Here is a 19,361-nt window from a genome sequence, read left to right on the forward strand (position 1 = left end):
CATTTTATGCAGAAGGACAAGAAAATCTATGGTACATTGACAGTGGATGTTCGAAGCATATGACAGGTGATAAAGAAAAACTTGAATCTTATTCTAATTTAGAAAAGGGAAAGAAAGTCTCTTTTGGAAATGATACTCCTGCAACTATAAAAGGAAAAGGTATTGCTCCTTTAAAAGAAGATGTTAAGGCTGGAAATGTTTTGTTTGTTGATGGATTGAAGCATAATCTACTAAGTGTCAGCCAGATGTGTGATCAAAGAACCGAGGTTATATTCAGATCAAATGGATGTCTTGTTCGTGATCTTGATACAGGTAAAACAGTTCTCAAAGGAAAGAGAACTCCAAATAATCTATACATATTTGATGAAGGACAACAACAATGCTATCTAAGCAAGGATGAAGAGCACTGGTTATGGCATCGAAGGTTGGGACATCTAAGCTTCTCACAAATAAGGAAAGCTTGCAAATATCAGGCAGTTCGCGATCTTCCAGATATCAAAATTCCTGACAACACCATATGCAGATCATGTCAGTTTGGAAAACAAACCAGAACTAACTTTCCAGAGAAAGAAGGATCAGCCAGCATGCCTCTTGAGCTAGTACATACAGATGTATGTGGACCATTCAGAAAAAGAACACCTAGAGGAGAGGAATACTTGATATTATTTATTGACGATTTCTCCAGGTTTGTTTGGTTAGGACTTATGAAGCACAAAGATGAAGCATTCGAAAAATTCAAATCCTTCAAAGCCTTGGTTGAAAATGAATCAGGTCACAAAATTAAGTGCCTCAGATCCGACAGAGGTGGGGAATTTACTTCAAATGAATTTTTCGATTTCTGTGATGAACATGGGATAAGGAGAGAATTTTCTACAGCTAGAACTCCTCAGCAAAATGGAGTTGTTGAAAGAATGAACAGAACAATCCAACAAATGGCTCGTGCTATGCTTGATGAATCAGGAACTCCTGCAACCTTCTGGGGTGAAGCTGCACATGCGGCGGTTATTATTCTCAACAAGACAAATGTCCGGGTGAACAGCACTCAAACTCCTCATGAGCTCTGGAGTGGTAAAACTCCTTCGGTAAAGCACTTCAAAATCTTTGGGAGCAAATGCTATATCAAGAATACTGAGGAGCAGCTTGGCAAACTTGATCCTAGAGCAGATGAAGGCATTCTTCTTGGCTACTCTCCACATAGCAAAGCATACAAATGCTACAATAAAAGACTTGGCAGAATTGTTGACAGCATTGATGTAGTGGTTGATGAGAAGGGATACATTCCTAGGCAAATACATCGTGAAGACATCGAAGAAGATGAAAGCTACCCTCAAAGACAGAATGATGAAGAAGAAGAACCGCAAGAAGAATCTCAAGAAGAACCTCACGAAGAAGCAGAAGAACGAACAAGAATAGAAGAAAAGACTCCATCCAGATATGTTCAAAAGAACCATCCAGAATCTCAGATCATGGGACAGAAAGAAGCAGGTATACAAACTAGAAGAACAGTTGCAGAAGCTTCAAGTTATTTGGCATTACTCTCCTCTACTGAACCACAAAATGTGAAAGAGGCATGCAAAGATGAATGTTGGGTGAAAGCAATGGATGAAGAACTTGAGCAAATCGAAAAGAACAACACTTGGGAGCTGGTTCCTAGACCAAAGGATAAGAATGTTATCGGAACAAAATGGGTCTTCAAAAATAAATTGAATGAAAATGGAGAAGTAATTAGAAACAAAGCCAGACTTGTTTGTAAAGGGTATGCACAGCAAGAAGGAATAGACTTTGAAGAAACTTTTGCTCCTGTTGCAAGACTTGAGGCCATCCGAATGTTCCTTGCTCTCTCAAGTTTTCAGAACTTCAAAGTATTTCAAATGGACGTAAAATCAGCCTTTCTGAATGGAGACTTGGAAGAAGAAGTGTACATTGAACAGCCAGATGGGTTCATTCTTGGAAATGATCCAAATCTTGTATGCCGATTGAAAAAGGCTCTCTATGGTCTCAAACAAGCTCCAAGGGCTTGGTACTACCGGTTGGACAAATATCTTCATCAACAAGGTTTTTCAAAAGGTTCAGCAGATAGCAATCTATATATAAAAGTTGAAAATGACAAATTGCTAATACTTGTTGTGTATGTAGATGACATTATTTTTGGCAGCAATGAAGAAGCTATGAGTCAAAGCTTTGCCTCAGTCATGCAGAAAGAATTTGAAATGTCCTTGCTAGGAGAACTGACATACTTCCTTGGTTTGCAAATCCAACAAAAGGAAGGAGGAATCCTTTTATCTCAAACCAAGTATCTCAAGCAGATTTTGAAGAAATATGGCATGGAAGATGCAAAACCAGTATGTACACCCATGGTCACAGGATGTAGTCTCAGTGCAAATGATGAATCTGCAGCAGTACATCAACCAACCTACAGATCTATGATTGGAAGTTTACTATATTTGACAGGTACCCGACCAGACATCATGCATGCAGTTGGAATAGTTGGAAGATTTCAGGCAAATCCGAAGGAGACTCATCTTCAGGCAGTGAAGAGAATTTTCAAATATCTTCAAGGGACTCAAAATTATGGCTTATGGTATCCTAGAGATACAGATCTCACTCTTCATGCTTATACAGATGCAGATTGGGCCGGAAGCGTGGATGACAGGAAAAGCACAAGTGGTGGTGCGTTCTTTATGGGTCCCAGACTGGTCTCTTGGTTCAGCAAGAAACAGAGTTCAATTGCCTTGTCTACAGCTGAAGCAGAATATGTTGCTGCTGCATCTTGTTGCACCCAACTCCTTTGGATGATGCAGAATTTGCAGGATTATCAAATCACTTGTACTCCTCCAATCCCTATCTTATGTGACAACACAAGTGCAATCAGCATCTCAAAGAATCCGGTTATGCATTCAAAAACCAAGCACATACCAATCAAGTACCATTTTCTCCGGGAACAAGTACTTGAACAGAAGGTCAAGTTGGAGTATGTTCCTTCTAAGGAACAAGTTGCTGATATTTTCACCAAACCATTGCCCAGGGACACTTTTGAATACCTCAGGCAAAAGCTGGGGGTTGTTGATGCATCATCTTACTGTTGATCATCTTCCTATTGGTGGTATAGGCTCAGGGGGAGCACATAATGCATTGTTGGCATTATGGAGAAGGAGATCTTGGAAATAGCTGCAATATGTCTCTATCTCCTTCATGATGGATTTCTGGTTACAGATCTGGAGATGCATGAGAATAGGGGGAGCATACCCTTTGCCCTTGATGTCAAAGGGGGAGAATGAAGCTGAAGATTATGTGGTTGCCATCAAGTCCAAAGGGGGAGATTGTTGGCATTATGATTCAGGTGTTGTCCTTGATGGCAAACCCATTCAGGTGATAAATCAAGAAGGACGTAGGAAATATGTTCAGCAAGTGCGTCCCCGCAGGTATACCATACAGAACCCGCGTCCAGGGACGCAGGCCAGCCGTTCAGGAGGTGCGTCCGCCCAGTGCACACATTTCAAGGCAGAGAAAAGCACGTGGGGGTTTCTTGTGTGGTATCTAGCCGACGGTTTTGTGTTTCTATGGTGTCGGCTCGTGGTATTGTTCCATGTTTTGGGGAGAAGCTTGCCTATATAAAGCAAAGGAGTTCATTTGGATTTAGTATCATCTTGGTTGAATATCTTTTGGTGAGATCTAGTCCAGATCTATGAAGGCGAATCTTCTAATGGACTGTGATCTCTATGGCGCATGATCAGATCTGTGGATCTGAGTGTTTGGGGTGGTTCTGAAGTCCTCATATCTCTTATATCTGAAGGGACGCAGGTTCAGTGAAGGGAAAGTGCGCCGGGACGCAGTACAGTAAAGGCTCAGGTGCGTCTCTGAGGCAAAGGACGCGGCGCGGCTATGTTATTGGGTGCGTCTCTGAAGCAAAAGACGCGGCGCGATAGTGTTTCTGGGTGCGCCGGTCGCAGCTAAGCATAGAGGAACAGTGCGTCTGCACGCAGAGCAGCAGAAGGTAGACTGCGTCCAGTCGCAGGCCACAGAAAGAAAATATGCGTCCCTGTCTTGAGATGATCTGTTGACTGTATATTTCTGTTCATAAGGTGTTCTGGGTTATTTCTGTAATTACTGATCTGATATCTGTAGTGGACTGTATCTGTTGTATACTTGTGGATCATTTGATTCTTCATGAAAAGAAGTAGGGTGTTGTAGCTCCCTTCCAGGAGAGACTGAAAACGAGAGAGAGTTGTAGCTCTCTGCAGGTTGCAGCCTGCGTGCTGGTAAAGGACTGCACCAGCACAAAATCATTGTAAAAAGAATTTCTTGAAAGAAGATAGAGACATATTGCAGCAGGTGGTTTTCTCCCGCATTGGGTTTCCACCTTACATCTTGTGTTCTTTGGTGTGACTGTCTATTTTCTTTATTCATGCTCATTATTTTATGGTACTGATATGCAAGAATAATTCAAAAGATCAAATAAGAAAGATTTGGTAAATTGCTTGATAATACTGATTCACCCCCCCCCCCCTCTCAGTATTATTTCCAACAATATAGTCCTTCATTTGTCTCAAAAGCGGTTTTCCACTCATCCCCTTCTCTTATTCTTATCTGATGATATTCACTTTTAAGATCTAGTTTCAAAAAGTATTTTGCTCCACTCAAGCAATCCATTAAATCTTCAATTCTTGGTAATGGAAATATGTATCTCATTGTGATTTTATTGATGGCCCTTGAATCTATACACGTTCTCCAGCCTCCATCTTTCTTTGGGCTCAGCACTGTTGGCACTTCGCAAGGACTCAAGCTTTCTTTGATCAACCCCTTGTCAAGCAATTCTTGTACCTGCTTTCTAACTTCTTCATTTTCTGTAGGAGTCATTCTATAAGCTGCTTTATTAGGCAGACTTGCTCCAGGAATAAAATCTATATGATGGCTGATTCTTCTAATGGGTGGTAATTCATTAGGCAAATCATCAACAATAATATCACAATATTTCTCCAACATTTCTTGAATTCCAATGGGTAAATTAGAAACTTTAGTAGAGGTCATTATTACCTTGGGCTTGCAAACTACAGCAAAATTTACCTCATTTTCATCAATATGCTTCAAGTATTCCTTTCCTCCAAGTAACAGAGCTTTTGGATCAGTTTTCTGTCCTGGTGCATCTTCTTCCTGTAGAGGCAGCAATGTATGATTGACACCATCCTTTCCAAACTTGTAGGGGTTTCTTTTCCCATCATGTATGGCTCCTCTGTCATATTTCCAAGGTCTTCCAAGCAATATGTGACACACATCCATGGGCATCACATCACAAACAATTTTATATTTATACTTGCCCACTTGAAATTCCACTTCACACTGTTCATTTACTAACAGTTGATGTCCCTTTTGCAACCATGACACCTTGTAAGGTGTTGGATGCTTCATTGTCTTCAACATCAATTTCTCCACTACTTTTTTAGAGACCAAATTATTAGTGTTGCCACTATCAATGATCATCTGGCAACATTTCTCTTGAACTTTACACACTGTCCTGAATAAAGTCTTCCTTTGTGATGGTTCAGTCACCTCCTTTGCTGGCTTAAGTATAACTTTATTAACTACCAAAGATTCTCCTCTTTCTGGTATATTTTCTTCTTCTGCTATTACTACCACCGGTTCTTCTCCCTCAACTGGAGCAACAATTTCATTTCTCTCATTCATTTCTACATTCTCTAGGCACTCAAAAGCTCTGTGTCCCAACTTGTTACATCTGTAACATGTTATTTCTCTGCCTCTTCCTCTAGAAAAACTCCCTCTGCCTCTTGCATCACCTCCTGTGGGTGCATGCTGGGTTGAGCTGCTGCTAGCTCCATCTTTAGGTGTTTTAGATCTTCCTCTACGACCTTGACTTCCCCTTCCTCGAAAAGTACCTCTGCCTCTGGCACACTGCTTCCTCATGAGTTTTTCTTCAGCTTTTAGTGCTATCTGATAAGCTTCCTCTACTGTTTTAGGAGGTAGTAGACTTATCTCATCTTGAATGTCCATCCTGAGGCAATTCATATATCTAGCCACCTTCTCTTCTGTATCTTGGGCTTCTCCAGCTCTTATGGTTATCTTATAGAACTCTTCTGTGTATTCTTTTACTATCAAAGATCTTTGTCTAAGATTTGCGTTTGTCTAAACAAAGTCTGCTGATAATTACTTGGTAAAAACTTACCTCTTAGCTTTACTACCATCCTGCTCCAATTCTTGATTGGTTGCTTGTTAAGTCTCTTCCTTTCTGCCTACACACCATCCCACCAAAGCGCTACATGGCCTTTTAACTTGGTGACAGCAAACTTCACTTTCTTCTCATCTTTTGTTTCTTCATAATTGAAGAATTTCTCCATGCCATTAATCCAGTCTATCAATTCCTCTGGATTCAGTCCTCCTTGGTATACTGATACCTCAGTCTTTGGCCTGGCTGTGGATCTCAACACTGACTAAAAGAACCTCATCTCAGGAGTAATTTCTACAGCTTCCTCCTTTGAGATTCAATCCAATGTCAGTTGGTAGCTCTGATACCACTAATGATGGCCTGGGTGCAGGCGATATGGATAATCTTTCAAATCTGGCAGCAATTTCCTCTATAGTAGGCCCAATTTCTCCTTCAATTAGTGTATCAGTCATTAAACTGACAGCTTCATGGATTTCCTCTAACCACCACAACCCTTGTTAAATGATAAAACCGGCTCTACTCCTGTCGGAGCTGTAATTCTAAAAGAGTTACCTCAAAACACTATCGACGGGCATTTCGGTGAGGAACTCATGCAATACACTATCGTGGGTTAATATATTCCACTTTTTCTTTTCCTTTGCGGAAATCGGCAATTCGCTATCGGCGAATTCCTAAAGCCTCCACACTTACTCCTCTTCCCTTTCTTCTGATGCGATAGTCGCAATCACTATCGTGATGTCTAAAGCGTCGATACTTGGTTCGCCTCCAGGTTTGCGACGCGATCACCCTCGCGGACCTGATACCTCATTACGCTCCTCCCTATATCGTTTCGGTTCCGGAATATCGGGGGTTCACACTTCGGTAATTGCTATTTGTAGCCTCTTTGGTTTGTGATGCGATGTGTTCCGTGGACCCGACGCCTCCTTCTGCCCCTCTATATAATATTTCAGCTCCGGAATGTCGGAGCTCGCAATTCGGTAGTTTCAAAGGCTCCCACTCTACTTGCACTTCTCCGATGCGATATTTGGGTCGGACCTGATATGGCATGAACAAATCTCAATAAAGTTTCAATTCCGGGATAACGCTTCGCTTAAGGAAATTTCATAAATTTCTTGTGTAAACAGAGTTATTCAAAGAACTTTGTAAAATGACTCAGGGAGCCTCCGTACACCGAAATGAAAAGAAAACAATCCTAAGGCTTCAATCAAGCATCGTGTGGGAAAAATAAAGCGAATACTCACAATAAACAAATTAGCTGATACATGCATACAAATTTCAATTAACAGAAGCCCATTAATTCAGATACACAACGAGAAGTTTTCAGGGAATAATGCTTCCGGCCGCTCCTCTCCCTATGAGAGTCTCATTGCCTCTTTATTTATAAATAATTGATAAGGCCTTCTCAGACCTTATCCCTTACAAAAGCATGCTTTACATAGAATGATTTAAAGCGTAAATCTTTATTATAGCTTATCCATCTGTAATATAATTAGCATGTTTTATTCTCAATTCTATCCTATCTTGAACTAAAAAAACATGGAAATTGCTGGCTAAAGGACCCCACTCCCTTGCCTGTAGATTTTTTTTGGATTTTTGGAATATGTTTGAAGATTTTTTCCTCTAAGTCACGTGCTCCTGCATCACAAGTACATTACATAATGACTCAAGTACACTATTGAAGACCGAACATAGTTACTTTTTCCAATAATTTAGCTGGATAACGCAGTTGCCAGGCCATGGGGCACATTAGCATGCGCTTCCTGCATGTTGGGTGCGCAGCCTGGTTATATTCTTTATTCATAAGTAACGTCGCATTGGACCCCAATTTGTAATGGGGTGACAACGCCGCCCATTTTTTCACTGCCAGCAGGGTCCACGGGGGGCGATGTCGATTTTTATGAGCCCCTCCCCAGCACGGGTTCAAGGGAAGTGCCCCCAAAGCTAAAAATACATGTAAAATTTCCTTGTAAAATATTATAAATTTGTAGTGAATCTGAGCCATTCATTAGGCAGATGATATGATGGTAGAATTTATGTTTAATTTAGGGTTTTTTTCCCTAGAAGGAAACCCATCGATATATATGAGGGAATTGTATTGCAGCTGGAGATATGTGTGTATTCTAACTGAGAAAGAGAGAGGATATTGTGTGAGAGCGAAGAGGAAATTACAACATATTTGATCTAGGTTGTATCTCTTCATTTTGCTGGATAATATAAAGGAAGGACTAGTTGTTTCTTCGTGGATGTAGCCCAAATTTGGTGAACCACATATATTTGTGTCTCTCTTGTTTTATGTGTTTTCTGTGTTTATATTTCTACAATGTTTTATAAGTTCCATTTCTCTGTAATATATAATTTTCTAACACCGTAAAGGAGGAGAGATTTAGCATGCTCTATGGAGTAAGGAGGGTCGCATTAGCTGGCCAAGCATAAGAAAAGCTAATATTTATTAATTCCCAAGGGAGTTTTCTTACAAGAAACTGACTAAGGGGTTTGGTGATGCAGGGATCAACCCATGAAGATGAGTCTCTTGAGAGAAAGAGCTCATGAATAGGAGGAATTGCAAATGTTAAATGATCTAGCATGTTTAGCTATGTTGAGATGATGTGGCCTTCTAAAATATGTTATACTTGACCGGATGAAAATTCAAGAGGAGCTCTTCAATTTGATAATCCATAGGTGGGATGAAAAATAGGGATTTTTCAGGATTGGAGATCATGAGTTCTCAATTAAGCATGATGACATATATTTCCTCACTAGTTTATCGTGCAGAGGTGCACAAGTAAACTTGACAGGAGGAAGAGTAGATCCAAGAACCACATTGGCTTTGACTCGAACACATTGCACAAATGGTAGTCGACCAGTTAGTAACAGGATTCCAGTAGGGAAGGTGACATCATGACAATTGAGTTCAATTCTATGGATGGTCGTACGCCTAGTAGGGGCTAAGAGTCAACATGTGGATACAAAATCCCAATTGTTACTGGCATTGGATTGCTTTCAGCCACAAGTGTTCAACTGGTGTGAGGGAGTTCTCTGACAAGTGAAAGCAAAGATGAAAACGTTTACTATTCAAACCCAAAGAGAGTTTGGGTATGCTATGTTGATTGTATCCTTTATATTAGAGAGATTGCCCATAATGAGACCTCGAGTGAGTATGGCCATAACTAGTCCCAGGGAGCATAGGCAGGATCAGTGGGCAGCCTTAGCACCTTGGACATGAGGTGGACCAATTAGGAATTTCTTTGAGGATGGCTTATTTGAGTGGCTCTAAGGCCATATCCCCATGATTGAGGATTACATGTATGCTAGGACGAAGTATACGTGGGACCCAGAACTGATGTTTCAACCTGAGACTTGGTGGGGGACACTAGGTAAGAGGATGAATCATTGAGCAAAATGTTTTTTTTTTTATTTTTAAATTTATACAATGTTTTTGTTGTGGGTGAAAATTCTGACATGAAGCTTGGCTTGACACAGATGTGGCACCAGTTCATCCTAAGGGTATTCCTCGCCATCCTAGGTAGGTTGATTAGCTACCTAGGGTTAGAGTAGCAACATAGGTCGTGGTAGCCATCAAATAGGTAGATCACACACAGAGTCTACACGAGGTTGCTAGAAACCTCGAGGGATTGAGCATGTGTGTGTCGCCTCTTCCGATGAGAGAGATATTGATTTATATGCAATGACACACAGTGGGTGTACCATAATGGTTTTTGGTGCCTCTGAGGAGGTTAGTTAGAGAAGTGATATGTTACCATGAGTAGCAGTCTTAACAAGAGTAGACTATGGCCATAGGGTATCAGAGTGAGGCTTAGCAAAGCCATTTTGAATAAAACACCCAAGTTTTGGAAATTTTTCATGTAAAAAAGACTAGAAACAATATATATATATATATATATATATATATATATTCCCATAGGAAAATTTGGGCATATCAACCTCGAAGGGAATCTTTCAAAGCTCGTTGGCCAGACTAGCAGGGCCTAACCCCAACGGCCTCAAGGAGAATTAACCCTGTGACCTCCCTATCGGTGAGGTACTTAACAATGGGGACTCAACTAGTTGAGCTAACTGTTGGGGCTTCTATATATATACAGATAGTTTTTGGCAATTTTGTGGTGTATTTGATGGTTTTATGTAAATTTTATAATGAAAATGGTACATTCATGCATGCAACTAAAAATAATGTGACAAATGCTAATCTAATACATAGTTTGCTAATGAATCAACTAATATATTAGATTCCCTTGGATTGTGTTCATAAGTAAGAGATTCAAATTGACATTCCAACAACCTTACTGTCGAGCTGTAAAAAGGGTCTCTTTCACCTCTAATTACCTCACATTAATTTTTCAATCCAGGATCGTTTTGTTATTTCAAAGAGTGTCTCATTCTGAGGCTATCATTTTCCAGAGTAATGCTAGTAGCATAGTGCTCAAAAATACAAGAGTAAACGGATGCTTGTTTACAGCAAACTACTTTTAAAGACTAAATCATGCATTCAGAAAACTAAGCAATTTATCAGTCAAGGGTTTAGTAGCAGTAACTCATCCCTTTGTAAACTGATGGGGCCAAAGGAAATCAGGGAATAGATCGTTGATCTGGGGGCCAGACAGTAAATGTCAATGCCCACTACAGTCTTAGATCGTTCTTCACACTAAAGTAAAAATAACGCAAATGACAGGAAATGGAACGACAGATAAGAAATGGAACATCAAACAAGAAGCTGTAATAGCAATTAAGTCTAATAAGCAACAACACCTTAGTCTACAAGATCAAATGCAATAATCATGTCCTACAGAAACCAAATGGCAATCCTCCACTTTTAAGGATGAATAGAACAACACACAAAAATGTAATAGTGCTGATTAATAATGGACTATAGAACAACACTTGAAAGCCACTCATACATGCACACGGCACACCTTAATAGTAATATGATTTTGGTAATCTGGTTGTCAATCTCAGTTATAAAGAATAGGACTGTATAGATTCAAAAATCGCAAGGAAACATAATCCCTAAGATGAGTTCAGTAATACAATGAATAAGTGTACACATAGATACTCTGTAGTTGGAAGGCAACAGTATTCTGTAAAGACCGGCAATATTATATCAACACTTAAAGGAATAGTAATATGTTGCAAAGTTAATACAATGGTTCTGTCTTCAGAAATGATATTACTCAATAAATCAAACATAACAGAGCTGTGATGTAAAATAACAGAACATATTAGATTACCAAATAACGTTTATGAGCAAACCACGCATAAACCAAAAGTAATAGTACATGAGCAAGTGTTCCTCCAGGGTCGGGCCCTTAGCCTCTAGGGGTACACCACTTGAAGTTATTCCAGAATAAAAGATGAAATAGCAACCGAGTTTGTATTAATGCATAAGACAAAATTACAGTGGATCACTTCTCAATCAAGAGTCTATGATCAAAGTCTCAACTTCAAGAGAAATTACAGAAAAACATAACAGACTCCCCGGGCTAACAGTGCTGCCCCTTTTTATAATGGCGAAGGTGGGGATGTCTAGGTGCAAAAATAGTTAAAGCAGCGATCTATCATGATCAAAGGATCCTGAGGGATTCGCCGAACCATTGGTTCTCAGTTATCTCTTTACTTTCTTGCGTCGAGCCGATATTTCCATTTCCTTTCCAGGGCTGATACGCTTTGATTTGGTTTTCCTTGTTTGCATACGGTTCCCCATCAAAGGGACAACGGTTAACTTGGTCTTGTCCTTTCCTTTGGAATGACAGTCTTTTTTTTTTCCTTCTTCTTGTATAAGAAAATGACAATTGTCAGTGTTTTCGTTTTGCACATTAATCTTACAAGTTTTATTACAATTCCTTATCATCTACCTAGTTCATGATGGAAAAGGTTTGTAAGTTTTAATGAAAATATGCTGAAATAATCATCAAAAACATACCTTCTTTAGTACTCCACACACCCCCCTGCTTACCCTTTTTCATGTCGTCATGAAAACATTGTAGTTGACATGTAAGGCCGTGAGGGAGTAGGCTGGAGATGAAATCTCATGTGGAGGTCTATAGCCATGATGCATAACTAGGTGTTCAAAAAAATGGCTTGTTTGACCCTCAGGCATCTCGTACAGAGCTTGGTATCCAGGTGCAGGGTGCCAAATAATTGGACTCTGGAACCTATATCCTAACCAGGATGGCCCTGCCCTCAAAATGATTTCGCCATAGAGGTACAAGCAGTTGGCGGCTAACTTAAAATTTTCATATTAAATGGTTCCCTGAGTTGGATGTTTGAATTAGAGATCTGGTATCGAAATTTAGCCACATCAATGGCAAGGTTTTTAATAGTGAAAAAGTATTCTATTCCCTACCAATTGATTGTTGTATGAATGGGTCCTAATGCTTCAATTACGCGTGGAGTCCCCATGAGGTTCCTATGTTCCCTCCACAACTATACTGGATCCCTAGGCTCGCTCTTACCCACAAGTCTAATCCATTTTCTTGCCTTTGGAAAGAATTATAGGCTTTCATCCATTTAATTTGATTAACCCCAAATGAAGTAGCCTGTAATTGGATATCTCCAACAAAAGGGTCGGGGTTCAGCTCGGTCTCCTGATCTAACACAAGGTTATGCAAATAAAAATCACACATTAATCTTTGAAATTTTACCCTCTAATGCTTACAGCAGTTTATAAAATCATCGATGGTATTAATTTATATAGGGGCACCTACTTTAACAACCTTTATTTTCAATTGAAAATATCGTTCCATTAAAAACAAGGCATAATTCTTAGCAGGGGCTCTAAATGCTAGGACGTCATTGTAAAAAGAACATAAGGTATCCATCTGATTGATAACTATATCTAACCTACGATTTGCCTTCGCGACTTTTTCTTCTTCCCTTCGCCACCCTTCAAAGGCCTGGCTTTCAGATAGATTGACATTCCTTAACTGTTGCTATAGTTCTTCATACCTTTCTCGAGGAACCGTTTGTTCTATGATTTTTTCTGCTGCTTGTTGAGCTTGTGTCGAACCCTCTTGTAGGGTTACCGTCCTCAGATCACTATCCCACATGGTAGTGGAGACCGCGAGGTTTACTTGGATCTTCCTATTACGTTTTTTCGTGGCTCGCATTCCTTCAAGGGACTGTGCCTCTGTCTGTACTTCTTTGTCACAGGCCAATACATTATAGGTAACAATCAAATGTTGTTCCTTTTGATTTTGAACAGTAGACTGCTCCTCAACAACATTTGGAATAGCAGACCGCTTTTCGACGGGGTTTTGAACAACAGGATGGACTCTGGTCCTTCGGACCCTTTTCTTGAGAGGATTTGTTGTAATGGTTGCATGTCTCCCCCCCGAATTCCTTTTTACCCTTTTTCTTGTTTTCAAAATCTTGATCTGCTGTCGAAGTTGAACTACTACATTCAGTAGTGTTTGTTGTTCTTTCTGTAATCTCTTAATTTCCTCAATTTCCTTAGAAGGAACAATAGACTGTTTACTGCGGCCTGGACTATGATCTAGACCAATTCCCTGATTTTCTCTTTGGGGTGCTTCTTCGTTGCTCTGCCCTGGTTGCTCAGGGGCAAGAACCCTAGCTGGTTCTATTATTTCTTGGGTGACTTCTTTTTTTTGCCTCCCCTTCTTCCGGAATTTCTTCTGGTGTAGTCTGGCTAGGAACGGATTATTCCTGTTATGCATCACTTCATTCTCCTGTCATATTTTTATCATGAACGGGATGACTCTCCTCTTCTACCTCCTCGGCATGTAATTCTTCAGTTTCATTTCTATCCTGAGCAGAGTGTTCTTTTGGTTCTTCTTCAGCATGGAGATCTGGTGGGCTGGAAGGTTGGCCATATTCGCCCATATTGGCCAAAATTTTGGCCAATTCATCTTCTCTCAATGGATTCTGCAATGTGCTGCCTTCATGCTATTCTATTTCCTCCTCCTGCTCAGGTTGCTTAGTTTCTTCCTCCATTTCTCCTTCCTCATTTCCCTGCATTCCTTTCTCATTTTCTTCTCCTTCTAATTGTGGGGGTTGCTCATCCCCTGAATCGTTTACCTCTACTGGTTGGCTGGTATCTCCTTGGGACTTTTCCATCCTCCCTTTAACCTGTGCTAATCGGATTGATTTCCTTCATTTTTTTGGATGCTCAGGTGTACTGATGGCATGTTTACATTTTGGGGATGGTGTGGTCAAATCCCCCATCTGTCATGGCAATTAGCTCTTCCCAGCTGCTCTGTTGTTGGGTAAGGCTATGGCTAACTATTAACGGTATCAACCCATGGTGACTAATGACTAATTATACATGTTGTGCCTTTTTCATGCTCCGTGCAACATCATGAAGTAATGAATTTAAAAATGCAGGTAAGTTTACAGAGCATTTTTGCTTTAATACAGCTAAAAGTTTAAGGTGTCGTGGTCTTACCACGTCTTTTCTGCCTTCACAGGTGATGTAACTCTGAATAGTCTTTTCCAATTCCACCCACGGTTCTCATAATGTTGTTTGTAGAACCCCCTGTCCTCTAATTGTCAGGCTCTGGCCTTCCTCTTGGAAGGTTTCTATGATCTTTTGCAATCTCTCCTTATTTAACGTCCATACAGGTCTAGCGGCTGGCAGTCCCAAGACCTCTGTGATTATGTCATCAGTGACTGCTATGTGTCTCCCCCTCACTGTGGAGTGATCCTCTTGCAAGTTATGCAAGAATTCAATTGCTACAATCTCATTGGATTCCTGTAAGTCATTGAGATAAGTTAACCATCCTGCTCTTGCCAGGATTTCCCGTGCAGCATCAGAGACTGTTAACACCTGTGGTTCTCTCCAAATCGATCTTCCTCCCATGTTTGTGGTTTTCCTGTAAAATCACAGAATTTGATAATGGAACAGCAAGTTGTTCACACTGTTAAACACAGAGAAACTAACAGACATAGGACTTGCTCAAAATCTAAAGGGCTTTACTAATGCCACAGAGCATACTATGGAAATGGCTTAGGAACAACAAGCCATGCAAAAATAAAAAAAAAATATTATACCATTGAGCCATGTTATTCCCAAGTATGTAATTTCCCGAATAGTGGTCTGACACGTAATCCAGGGAATGATGAGGTTAACCTCCCCCCCCCGCAATGTGATACGCCGTCTCGGCCGTCAAATAAAGGAGCGGCGTGCCGATCTGCCCTGGAACAGAGTCATAAAGGAACAACGTAGGGCAACATGCCATGTTTAAAAAAGTAGTAGGTTACTGAAATTGAGGTGCAAGGTTGGATTGCTTAATAAGTGAGACACTGCTGTGATATGATGCGAGGCTGGGAAGATAGGACAGCTGCTGTGCATACAAAGTGTCATGCGGTCATTGTCAACTTTTCTGTCATGATTGGTGATAATAGATTTACATGCATTTTATGGTTCGGGAAATAATATACATTCTTCTTATGTGATTTATTACTAAGGTATAAGAAACAGAAGGGTGCTAATAATTACCTATTGGTGTAAATAATGTGACTTCAATACCATTAACAGTGCTCTGCTGCCGACAGGTGTCCATAACCTTGGCAGAGTTGTTTATTTCACCCATGGAACCATGATCCTTTTTGTATGCTTAGGAAATGTTGTGCGATGTTAAAATGTAGGCCATTATGCTGGCTTGGTGACCAGTTAGCCATAATGCCATTCACGAGGAAGGAGCGAAAGGTGGGCAAGCTGGCTCATGATGAGACCTCCTGTTCCAAGGGTTCTTAATTTGATATACTTTTTGGACCATATTCCTGGTGTGGTGGCCATAGTGGGAATGCCACTTTACTTTCTTCCTCATGATCATGGTAGGCTGGCTCTTGATGAGACCCCCTATCCTGCATTTGACAACTTATATAACCAAGTCATTAAAACATCATTTTTCGCTTTTTTTTTTCTTTCTTTTTCATAAAGTACTTTCCCGTTTATACACAAAGGGTGGTTCAACACTCCTTAAGAGTAGGAATGGTGGAAGAAGTCTTAACATCTCAATAGGAACATGTAAACCCTTTGCTCTTATTCCTGAATAATAATCGAAGAGAATTGTGAAAATTTTAAAAGGAACCAACATGATAAAGATAACCAATCAGAGCAGAATTAGTGGAACAATGACAACAAAAGATAATGGGTAAGTGTGTCCTTCCCTTTTTCCTCTTACCAATTCAGAGAAATTTCTTATAAAAATAGCGATTTTATAATTTACTAATTTCAGTATGTTGCCATTTTGTATCCATTGCATAAGTGCATAGCTATGTTCAAAAAGACTTGAAAGAACAGGAACAGTAGGCATCCTTAATTTAGAGCAGCAAGGGGAGCAAGCGTAAGTAAAAGGAACACGAGGATGTTGTTGTTTCAAAAAGGAAGAGCAAAAGAATACAAGTGGTGTTCCTTTTGAAAGAGGAACAACAAAAAATAAAAAATGTTGTTCCTTTGGAAAAGGAACAGTAGAAAACACAAATGTCATTCCTTTGGAAAAGGAACAGCAAAAATCGAAAATGTTGTTCCTTTGGAAAATGAACAGCAGGACACACAAATGCCATTCCTTTGGAAAAGGAACAACAAAAAATCGAAAATGATGTTCCTTTGGAAAAGGAACAGCAGAACACACAAATGTCATTCCTTTGGAAAAGGAACAACAAAAATTGAAAATGTTGTTCCGTTGGAAAAGGAACAACAGAACACACAAATGACATTCCTTTGGAAAAGGAATAGCAAAAATCAAAAATGTTGTTCCTTTGGAAAAGGAACAGCAGAACACACAAATGTCGTTCCTTTGGAAAAGGAACAACAAAAAATTGAAAATGTTGTTCCTTTGCAAAAGGAACAGCAGAACACACAAATGTCGTTCCTTTGGAAAAGGAACACCAAAAATCGAAAATGATGTTCCTTTGGAAAAGGAACAACAGAAAACAAAAATGTCGTTCCTTTGGAAAAGGAACAACAAAAATAAAAAGTGATGTTCCTTTGGAAAAGGAACAGCAAAAGCATAAGGTAAAAAATGAACAACAAAGTTAAAACAAAATGAACTGCTGATCCAAAAGGTTTTGTTCCTTTGAAAAAAGGAGTAGCAAAAAATAATAAAATTGATGCTGCTATGAAAAGTAACAGCAAGGTGTTGATACAAAAATAATTCAAAAAAACAAAGAAATTATGTATAAAGTGTGAAAGGAGATAAATCACTTAATGAATCACAGGTGAAGAAGACTTCTCTCCCTCCCCCAAAATTTCCATATCAGAGTCTTGGTGTAGCTGCTGGCAGAAGGACTCCCGAGTGAATGGTTTACGATAAAGTCGAACTCGGTGGCCATTTGCCTTGAAGGCATATCCAGAATCGTCAATAGTGATTAGAGTAAGAGTACCATTGTCATGTACCTTCTGGATTTATTATGGTCCCAACCAACGAGTCTGGAGTTTCCCGGGAAAGTCCTAAAACCTGAAATTGTACATGCCATTTAGCTCACTACTGTTGGATCAATGCAGTGTTTTGGAGTGCAGAGAGCCTGATTTCATCCAGCTCCTTGATCTATTGTAATCGATTAATCTGTGCCTCGGTTAGATCTAAGCCAACTTCCTGTGCTATTCGTAATGTTTGGATTTTGAATTCTATGGGGAAGATGGGTTGTTTTCCAAACACTAATTGATAAGGTGAGTAATCGGTGGTACTTCTCCATGTTGTTCTGTAAGCCCACAGTGCTTTTCGTAGTTTGGCAGCCCAATCACGTCTATGTGACACAATGGTTTTTGTTAGGATTGCTTCTATTATTTTATTGTTGCTTTCTACCTGACCATTTTCCTGTGGGTGGTATGGAGTAGTGATTTTATGCTGGACATGATAGTTTTTGAGTGTTGCAGCTATTTTGTTCCCAGCAAACTATGGTCCACCATCCATAATTATATCTCTTGGAAGACCGTAGCGCACAAATATATGGAATAGGAACTGTATGATAGAATCCTCTGTAGCTCTCGGCAATGCCTTTGCTTCAACCCATTTGGTGACATATTCTGTTGCCACCAAAATATATGTTTTCTAGTTCGAGGGTGGGTTAATTGGTCCAATGAAATCAAGGGCCCATCGTTCGAATGGTTCAATGACTAGCTATGGGTTCAGGGGCATCTCATCGGACTGACGAGGGCGTCCTACTCTCTGGTAACTGTCACAAGCTTGGACGAATTTCTTTTCATCCTTGAAAATTGTAGGCCAATAATACCCTGTTTGCAGCACCTTATGTCCAGTTTTGTGATCAGTGAAATTTCCACCACATGGTCCATCATGGCAGGCTTTTAAAATGTCAAATATTTCATCCTCCCAAACGCATCTTCTGATATGCATATCTGCCCCTGTGTGGAACAGGTAGCCTCCAACCCAAGAGAATCGAGCACTCCGCTGAACAATCTGTTTCCGCTCATTAGGGGTTAGATGTTTCGGTAATTTACCTACTGCTAGGTAATTGGAAACATCAGCATACCAGGGCATTTTAACAGCAACAACAAACAAATTCTCATCTGGAAATTGATCTTCAACTGCTGCTGCATCGATTGGCTTTGGCATTCGTGAGAGAAAATCGGCTACAGGATTTTCTTTTCCAGGTCGATCCTTGATTGTAATATCAAATTCCTACAATAAAATCAGCCATCTAGTTATTCTGTCATTTGTGATAGGCTTGTTTGCTAAATATTTTATGGTAGAATGATCTGTATACAAGATAACAGGATATCCAGTAATGTAATGTCTGAATTTATTGATAGCATGTATTACAACTAGAAATTCTTTTTCAGTAACAGTGTAATTTAATTCAGCAAGGGATAAATTTTTGCTAATATAATAAATTGCATATGGTTTTTTATCCTCTTCCTGCCGAAGGACTACTCCAATTGCTGTATCTGAGGCATCTGATGATATCTGAAATGGAAAATCCCAATTTGGTCCTCGAAGGACTGGGGCTGTGGACGCAAGCTTCTTCAAATCCTGGAAAGCATGTTCACATTTTTCTGTCCAAAGAAAATCAACATTACCCGTTAGTGCATACAGAGGTGCAGCAATATGCGAAAAATGTTCTATAAACCTCCTATAATAACTAGAAAATCCAAGAAAACTGCGTACCTTCATTTGAGTGGTAGGAGTGGGAATAAGAAAAATTATTTGGATTTTGGCTGGGTCTACCTGAATGCCAGCTCTCGAAATAT

The sequence above is a fragment of the Pinus tabuliformis genome, chromosome 3_1 (genome assembly GCF_031772625.1).
Source record: "Pinus tabuliformis cultivar Carrire ecotype Pingquan chromosome 3_1, CPIR1, whole genome shotgun sequence".
In the NCBI taxonomy this organism is placed as follows: Eukaryota; Viridiplantae; Streptophyta; class Pinopsida; order Pinales; family Pinaceae; genus Pinus; species Pinus tabuliformis.